Here is an 8,561-nt window from a genome sequence, read left to right on the forward strand (position 1 = left end):
TTGACTTCTCAGTAGTCCTCATTGTCCGCTATGTAAGTCCGGTTTTATCCCATGCTTTTTCAGACCCAGGCTAGCTGGTCTTGGTGAATTCCTGAAAGATCATCCCCATTGTCTCAGTGTGTGGGTGTACCCCTCGCGGTCCTGAGTTCCTTGCTCGTGCTCCCCCTCCTTCTGCTCCTGATTTGGACCTTGAGATTTCTGTCCGGGGCTCCGATGTCATCCAAAGACTCTTATGCCCACTTTGGCATCCATGAAGAGATGCTGAAGGATGACGTATGTACCTTACATACCACAACTCCATGTTTTACAATCGGCATTTCTTCAAAGACAAGGTACTTCTGGATGTGGGCCCAGGCACTGGCATCCTCTGCATGTTTGTGTCCAAGACAGGCCAGCAAGGTCATTGGGTCTGAGTGTTCCAGTATCTCTGGTTATTCTGTGAAGATTGTCAAAGGTGACCATCATCAAGAGTGAGGTGGAGGAGGTGGAGCTGCTTGTGGAGAAAGTGGACATCATTATCAGCGAGTGGATGGGTGACTGTCTCTTCTATGAGTGCATGCTCAATACTGTGCTGCATGCCCATGACAAGTGGATGGCACCCAATGGTCTCATCTTCCCAGACTGGGCCACCCTTTATGTGACAGACATTGAGGACTGACGATATAAAGACTGTAAGATCCACTGGTGGAAAAACGTAAATGGTTTTGATATGCCCTGCATCAAAGATGTGGCCATCAAGGATGCCTTGGTGGAAGTGGTGAAGCAGCTGGTCACTAATGCCTGCCTCATAAAGGAGGTGGACACTTATATGGTCAAGGGAGAGGACCTGACCTTCTCCTCCCCTTTCTGCCTGCAAGTGAAGAGGAATGACTACATACATGCGTTGGTGGCCTACTTCAATATCGAGTTCACACGATACCACAAGAGGACCGGCTTTTCTTCTAGTCCCATGTACCCATACACACACTGGAAGCACACTGTTCTACATGAAGAACTACCTAACTGTGAAAACTGGCGAGGAGATCTTTGACACTATTGGCATGAGGCTCAATGCCAAAAGCAATTGCGACTTGGACTTTAACATAAACCTGGACTTCAAAGACCTGCTATGTGAGCTGTCTTGCTCCACTGACTACTGGATGCACCAAGATGGTGCCAGGCTGACCCTGCAGAAGGGGGCCCTGGGCTTAGGGGATGAGAGGGTACATCATGACTGTTTTTCATAATTTATGTTTTTATATGTGGTTATGTTTATGCCAATAAATCCTCAGCTGACCATTAAAAAAAGAAAGGAAATATAATGGGGGCATGTTTATGTTTATGTCTTTAGATTTCTTTCAAAGCATTTTTTTCAGTTTTCAATAGACATGTCTTTCATTGGATTGGGTATATAGTTCAGTGCCAGGTTCCTTGTCCAGCATGTATGAGGCTCTATTTTCAATATCCAGTACTGGAAGAAAAATGAGCTGAATTTCAAAAGAACAACATGACCGGGGGGGGGGGCAGCGCTGCGAATATAGCAAGTAGGTAGACTGCTTGCCTAATATGCATATAGCTCTGGATTCTGTCTAAATCCTAGCATTTAGAAGGTGGAGATCAAAGGATTATGGGTTCAACATCATCTTCAGTAACATAAAGAGGCTGAGTTCAGCTGGGGCTAGAAACCTTACCCCTATAGGCTATTGTTATTACCCCTGGTGCCTTCCAGAGAGGGGGGGGGTGGAGAAAGTGAGGGAGGGAGGGAAAGAAGGAAAGAAGGAAGGAAGGAAGGTAGGAAGGAAGGAAGGAAGGAAGGAAGGAAGGAAGGAAGGAAGGAAGGCAGGCAGACTATTGTTATATCAACCAGGATATAACATAGAAGCCTCCTCCTTGAGGACTAGCTCTCTCAGTTGCAAAAGGTGTTATTCAAACTGCCAATGGAGAAAAACAACTAATAATCTTATCCAGATGTCACACAACAATGGTTAGCATGAAAAGATACTCTAAAGGTGCAATAGTAGCACTTGTATCCTGAGGGTATTCAACAATCACTTGATTAGACTTGAGACCCACGTGTTAGGAGGGAAATCATGCTTGGCACTATAAAATTAGTCAACTACTTGTGGCTAGTGAGGTCATGGGCCCTAGAGGAGGACCTACTACTGCCAGTTTCCTAAATCAGTATAATCTCTAGCTGCGTTCTAAACACTTATCCTTCTATTCACCCTCTTCAAAGAAGCTTCTTTTTGAAGTAGATGAGGATCACTACAGAAAGGCACAACTGGTTAAAATAGAGATATCAACTGACTATGGGATGCCCATCCCAAATGAATATATTTACAATGAAACTTTTACACTTAAAGCTCAGGGAACATTGTGGAAGAGGGAACAAGTATAAGAGACAGAGGATAAAAACAGCTACAGTGTGGTAGATTCCTCTGAAAAACAAACAGACAAAAAAAAGGACAGTAATTGTGAAGACTAAGGTGGATCTGGGAGGAGGTGGGGAATGGATATAATCAAGATCCACTGTATAAAATTCTCAAAGAATTAATAAAATATATTTTAAAGTATAATTCAATTTATTACTAAGTATCTCATTCTTTTTGATTTTATTCATAAGGAGTTGTTTTTCTTAATTTCCTTTTGGTTTATTCATTGTTAATATATAAAAATATAACTGACAGTCTACACTAGCCACTTTATTAGCATATATTATGCAAAATAATGGATTTCATTGACATTTCTGCACATGTAGGTATTGTAAAACTGGCTTTTGTGTGTTGATTTTGTATTTTTTCCCTTTGTTGAATTCATTTATTAGAGCTAACTAATTTTTATTTTTGTTATGGAATGTTTAATTTTTTCTACATGGATGACTATATCATCTTCAAACACAGGTAGTTTTATTTCTTCCTTTTCAATTTTCCATGTCTTTTTTTTCTTACTTAATGACTGTGGCTAAGGTGTCTCTTAACAAACATATCTTGAGGAAAAAAAGCATTGAATTTAATCAATGAGTGTATTTTTTTAACATTGGGGTAGTATTCTTCTGTTTCTAGTTTGTTGAGGGCTTTTAGTCCCTATGTCTACTAGATTCCATCAAATTATTTTTCTGTGAAATTTGCAATGATTATGTTTGTCCCTTCATTTTAGCAAAGTGAAGTAGTGACTAAATTTCATACTCTTGCACTCCACAAATAAATTTTATCGAAGCTTGGTGTATCATCCTTTTAATATCTTATTGAGTTAGTTTTACTGATATTTTATTTATAATTTTTTTAGAAGAAAGTGGTTTATTTGGTTCATAAATTCACGTTACAGTACATCAATGAGAGTAAGTAAAGATGGGAACTTGAAGCAACTAATTACATCCCCTGTCAAAAACCAAGAGAACAAATGCATACATACTTACTTTGCTCAGCTCATTTTCTCTACTTTTAGAAAGGTCAGGCTTCCTGCCTAGGGAATGGTGTCACTCACAGTGGGAGAAAGCTCCCACTTCAAGTATAATCAGATAATCCTCCAAAGGCATACCCACAGGTCAACATGATCTGGACAATGCCTCATTGAAATTCTCTTCCCAGGTTATTCTAGATTATGTTGAAGGTTTTTGTGTCAACATTCAGAAAAGATATTGGCCTTCAGTTTTCTCTCTGTGTAAGTATCTTGTCTAGCTTTAATATCAAGTTAATTTTGTCCTCATAGAATAAGTGGTGTGGGACATGGTCTGTATTCTGTCAATTATATTTTAAATAAATGCTGATTGGCCAGTAACCAGACAGGAAGTATATGCGGGACAACCAGACAGGAAGTAGAGGCAGGTGAAAGAGAGTAGGAGAATTCTGGAAAGAAGGAAACTAATTCCTCTGCAGTCATTTCCCAGACACAGAAGAAGCAAGATGTGACTTCCTTGCTGAAAAAGGTACTGAGCCATGTGGCTACCATAGACAAGAATAATGAGCTAATATATGTTATAAGAGTTAATAAGAAGCCTGAGCTAATGGGCCAATCAGTTTATAACTAATATAGACCTCTGTGTGATTTCTTTGAGACTTAACAACTGCGGGAACCAGGCAGGACAGAAAACTCAGACAACAGATAAGAAGCATTTTCTCCTCAAGAATTTCATGGAAAAGGTTAAGAAGAGAGGTTATTTTTTGAAATAATAAAACTTTTAATGAAATTTTTTCCTGCCCTTTTTTGCTTCTTATTGAACTCTATATTTTTCTCTGCTCCCCTCCCTGCCTCTTCCTTCAACCCTCCCCCAAGTTCCCCATGCTCCCAATTTACTCAGGAGATCTTTTTCTACTTTCCATGTAGATTAGATCTGTGTATGTATCTCTTAGAGTCCTCATTGTTGTCTAAGTTCTCTAGGACTGTGATTTGTAGACTATTTTTTTGCTTTATATTTAAAAACCACTTATGAGTGAGTACATGTAATAATTGTCTTTCAGGGTCTGGGTTACCTTACTCAAAATGATATTTTCTAGCTCCATCCATTTTCCTGCAAAATCCAAGATGTCATTTTTTTCTACTGTGTTCTACTCCATTGTGTAAATGTATCACATTTTCCTTATCCATTCTTCGGTCGAGGGGCATTGAGGTTTCCAGGTTCTGGCTATGACAAACAATGCTGCTATGAACATAGTTAAGTACGTGTCTTTGTGGCATGATTGAGCATCCTTTGGATATATACCCAAAAGTGGTATTACTGGGTCTTGAGGAAGGTAGTTTCTTAATTTTCTGAGAAATTGCCACACTGACATCCAAAGGGGATGGACCAGCTTGCATTCCCACCAGCAATGCAGAAGTATTCCCTTTTTCCCACAACCTCTCCACATAAGTTGTCATCAGTGTTTTTGATCTTGGCCATTCTTACATGTGTAAGATGGAATCTCAGAGTTGTTTTGATTTGCATTTCTCTGAAGACTAAGGATGTTGAACATTTCCTTAAGTGTCTTTCAGCCATTTTAGATTCCTTTGTTGAAAGTTCTCTGTTTAGGTCTGTGCTCCATTTTTTATTGGATTATTTATTGTTTTGATGACCAATTTCTTGAGTTTTTTGTATATTTTAGAGATCAGTCATCTGTCTGATGTGGGGTTGGTGAAGATCTTTCCCCATTCTGTAGGCTGTCGTTTTGTCTTGTTGACCATGTCCTTTGTTTTACAGAAGCTTTTTCAGTTTCAGGAGGTCCCATTTATTAATTGTTTCTCTCAGTGTCTGTGCTGCTGCGGGGTTATATTTAGGAAGTGGTTTCCTGTGCCAACGCATTCGAGTGTACTTCCCACTTTCTCTTCTATGAGGTTCAGTGTGGCTGGCTTTATGTTGAGGTCTTTGATCCATTTGGACTTGAGTTTTGTACATGGCAATAAATTTTCTTGTAAAAGGTTAAGAAGAGAGGGGTTTTTTTTAATAAAAAAAAAAAGAATTAACTAGTGAGGCCATCAGGTACTGGGCTTTCTTTGTTAAGAGCCTGTTCATTACTGAAGCAGTGTCCTTACTACTTAGGGTTCTATTTAGATTTTTCTGTTTGTTCATGATTCAGTCATAACAAGTTTTCTAGGAATTTGTTCTTTTATAACATTTATCTAATTAGATGTTGTATTAGTGTTCTCTAAAGGAACAAAACTGTGTACTTCTCACTTTCTCTTCTGTAAGGTTCAGTGTGACTGGCTTTATGTTGAGGTCTTTGATCCATTTGGACTTGAGTTTTGTGCATGGTGATAGATATGGGTCTATTTTCTTTCTTCTACATGTTGTCATCTAGGTATGCCAGCACCATTTGTTAAATATGCTTTCCTTTTTCCATTTCTTATTTTTTTGCTTCTTTGTCAAACATCAGGTGTTCGAAAGTGTGTGGATTAATATCCGGGTCTTCCATTCGGTTCCATTGATTCTCCTGTCTGTTCTTAGGCCAATACCAGGCTGTTTTCAGTACTGTAGCTCTGTAGCGGAGTTTGAAGTCAGGGATTGTGATGCCTCCAGAAGTTCTTTTATTGTACAGGACTGTTTTGACTTTTCTGGATTTTTTGCATTTCCATATGAAGTTGAGTACCATTCTTTCAAGGTCTGTGAAGAATTTTCCTGGGTATTGCGTTGAATCTGTGAAACTTCTTTTCAAATGGTTAGTCAGGATAGTCCAAATGACTCACCAAACAATTCAGACTCTGAGCCAGGGACTTCTGCAGGAGGGAATCCAGACCAGGATTTACAGAAACAGGTCTGAGCCCAACCTAGGATAGAGCAGGCCTGAGACAGCAAACTCCAAGGGAGCAGAGCAAAGCCCAGGAGCACTGACCTATCCCAGGATCACAGAGAAACCAATGGAGTAACCAGAACTGTGGCACTGACAGTACCACAAGGAACAACCATCTGACCTTTGGATTCACTGGCACCTAGAAGATTAATCAACAGAATCTCAGACAGCCCCAACCACACCTATTAGAGGAAAAGATGAGTAGAAAAGGTAAGATCACACGCTACACCACAAAGAGCAACACAGCACCAGTAAAACCTAAAGACCCTACAACAACGAGACTTGAACAACCAAAGGGATTTACTGATGTCTCTGAGCAGCTGATTCTCCTGCTTCCACCTCCCATTTGCTGAGATTACAGGGATTGTACTACCCTGTATGGTTTATGCAGTGCTGGGGACTAAACCCAGGCTTTCATGCATACTAAAGAAGCACATTACCATCTGAGCTTTAGTCCAAGAAACTTTTTTTGCAGTTCACTTTTCTTTAATGTACACATTGACTAGAAAAGATACAAATTCAGTTCTACTTATGTTTATAACCAAACAAGGTCAAGGTTACTTCCCTGGCTTAACTGACCTTAATTGGAGGCATTTCCAAACCTCAGTTCTTCCGTTCTGTTCTGCTCTTTCCTATTTTACAGAAGGTGGATGGTAAAAGGAGTTTTGAAATATTAATATAAATTATTCATAATAAATTATAATTTAGCTTTTTATTACTTCAATGTTACTCCTAATTAGTTTTATTCTATGATTTTATAGGTGCTTTTCTTGGACCTGTCAGAGAATTTTTATAGATAACCAGAGATGAGAAAAACACATTTTTGCAAATATGAACTAAAACTAATGAAAACATTATGACAATGTCCAATTATAAGTTGTCACCCTTTCAATGGAATGGTGTTTTGTTTTGTTATGATTTTGTCTTAACAATCAGTAACATTATCAGCAATGAACATATGCTTTCCTTTTTGCATTTGCCTATCCAGTTGGGAGACTCCAGATTTGTGAGTCAATTGAGGATTTTTTTTGACATCCATATTATTTAAATGATTTCAATAATTGAAGTTTTCCCAAAAACTTTAGACTCAACCAAAGACCCAGCCAGAGCTTAGGTCCATGCTTCTCCATGATGACTGGACACCAGAATATTATGGGTTTCACCTGAGATTTTGGCTAGTCATTGGAAAATGTAATCTAGTTTCTAGGAAATTTTACAATTTCACCACTGATGTCATTATGCTCCAGGCCAAGAAAACCTGCTATAGTTGGTGGGTCTGTCATTAGATTTTTTCTGAGTCTAAAGTTTTGAGAAAAGAAACTTCTTTTAATGGAAGTACTTATATAAGAAATGTGAACTGTTATTATTTTCAAGAAAAAACTCAGAAGTTTTTTTTTAAAATAACATTCCTATGTTTTCACAGCCGTAGATTAATCAATGTTTTCTTTTTTAAGATTTATTTATTATGTAAAGTGTTTTTGCCTGCATGTATGCCTGCAGGCCAGAAGAGGGCACCAGATCTTATTATAGATGGTTATGAGCCACCATGTGGGTGCTGGGAATTGAACTCAGGACCTTTGGAAGAGCAGTCAGTGCTCTTAACCTCTGAGCCTGTTGACCCTACCAAGGAGGAGGTTGCCCCAAGAGACACTCTCAGCGCGGTTGATGCAATAGCAAGAGGAATTTTTATTTTGCTCCCACGGCAGAGGTCCCTCAGCCTCAAGAGGAGAAGGACCCCTGCTTTGTTTATTACAGGCTATTTTAAAGGGAAAAACCACAGAATCAAGGAGGGGGTCGTACAGAATCAAAAGGGAGAGTCCAGAAATCAATTGATCAGTGCTATGGCGGTTGCTGGGTTGGCTAAACAAGGAGGAACACTTGCAGGTTATCCGCAGGTCGTCTCACCCCAGTTCCAGAGTCTGGGTCTATTGAAGAAAGACTACAAAGGGGATGGAAAGTACTCAAAGCTCCAATGCACACGTGGTTGACTACCAGGGTCCTGGTTCCCAGGAAGGGGGGGTGCAGTAATGCTGCGGTGCCCCAAAGTGTTTCAAGCCATCTCTGAAGCCCAAAAACTCAGAAGGTTTTGTATGTTTTGTATCATGTTCCCCCCATTTTTAATGTTCATCCTAATTTCTCTATTGATTTCTTTTTATTCATTTTTAAGAGTATATTCTTTAATTTCCACACATTTGTTAATTTTCCAGATTATATTTTATCCTAATATGATTACAAAAGATTCTTCATAACTAGGTGCGGATATATATATTGCAGCACTCAGAAGGCAGAGGCAGGAGGTGAGTTCAAAGTCAGGCTGAGCTA

At 39.2% G+C, this 8,561-nt stretch overlaps 1 pseudogene; it reads left to right on the plus strand.

The window, feature by feature from the left end:
* The first annotated feature begins 210 nt into the window (after positions 1-210).
* On the plus strand, positions 211-1,255 carry LOC101986438 (annotated as a pseudogene).
* Positions 1,256-8,561: the final 7,306 nt, after the last annotated feature.

Source organism: Microtus ochrogaster, unplaced genomic scaffold (genome assembly GCF_000317375.1).
Source record: "Microtus ochrogaster isolate Prairie Vole_2 unplaced genomic scaffold, MicOch1.0 UNK57, whole genome shotgun sequence".
NCBI lineage: Eukaryota > Metazoa > Chordata > Mammalia > Rodentia > Cricetidae > Microtus > Microtus ochrogaster.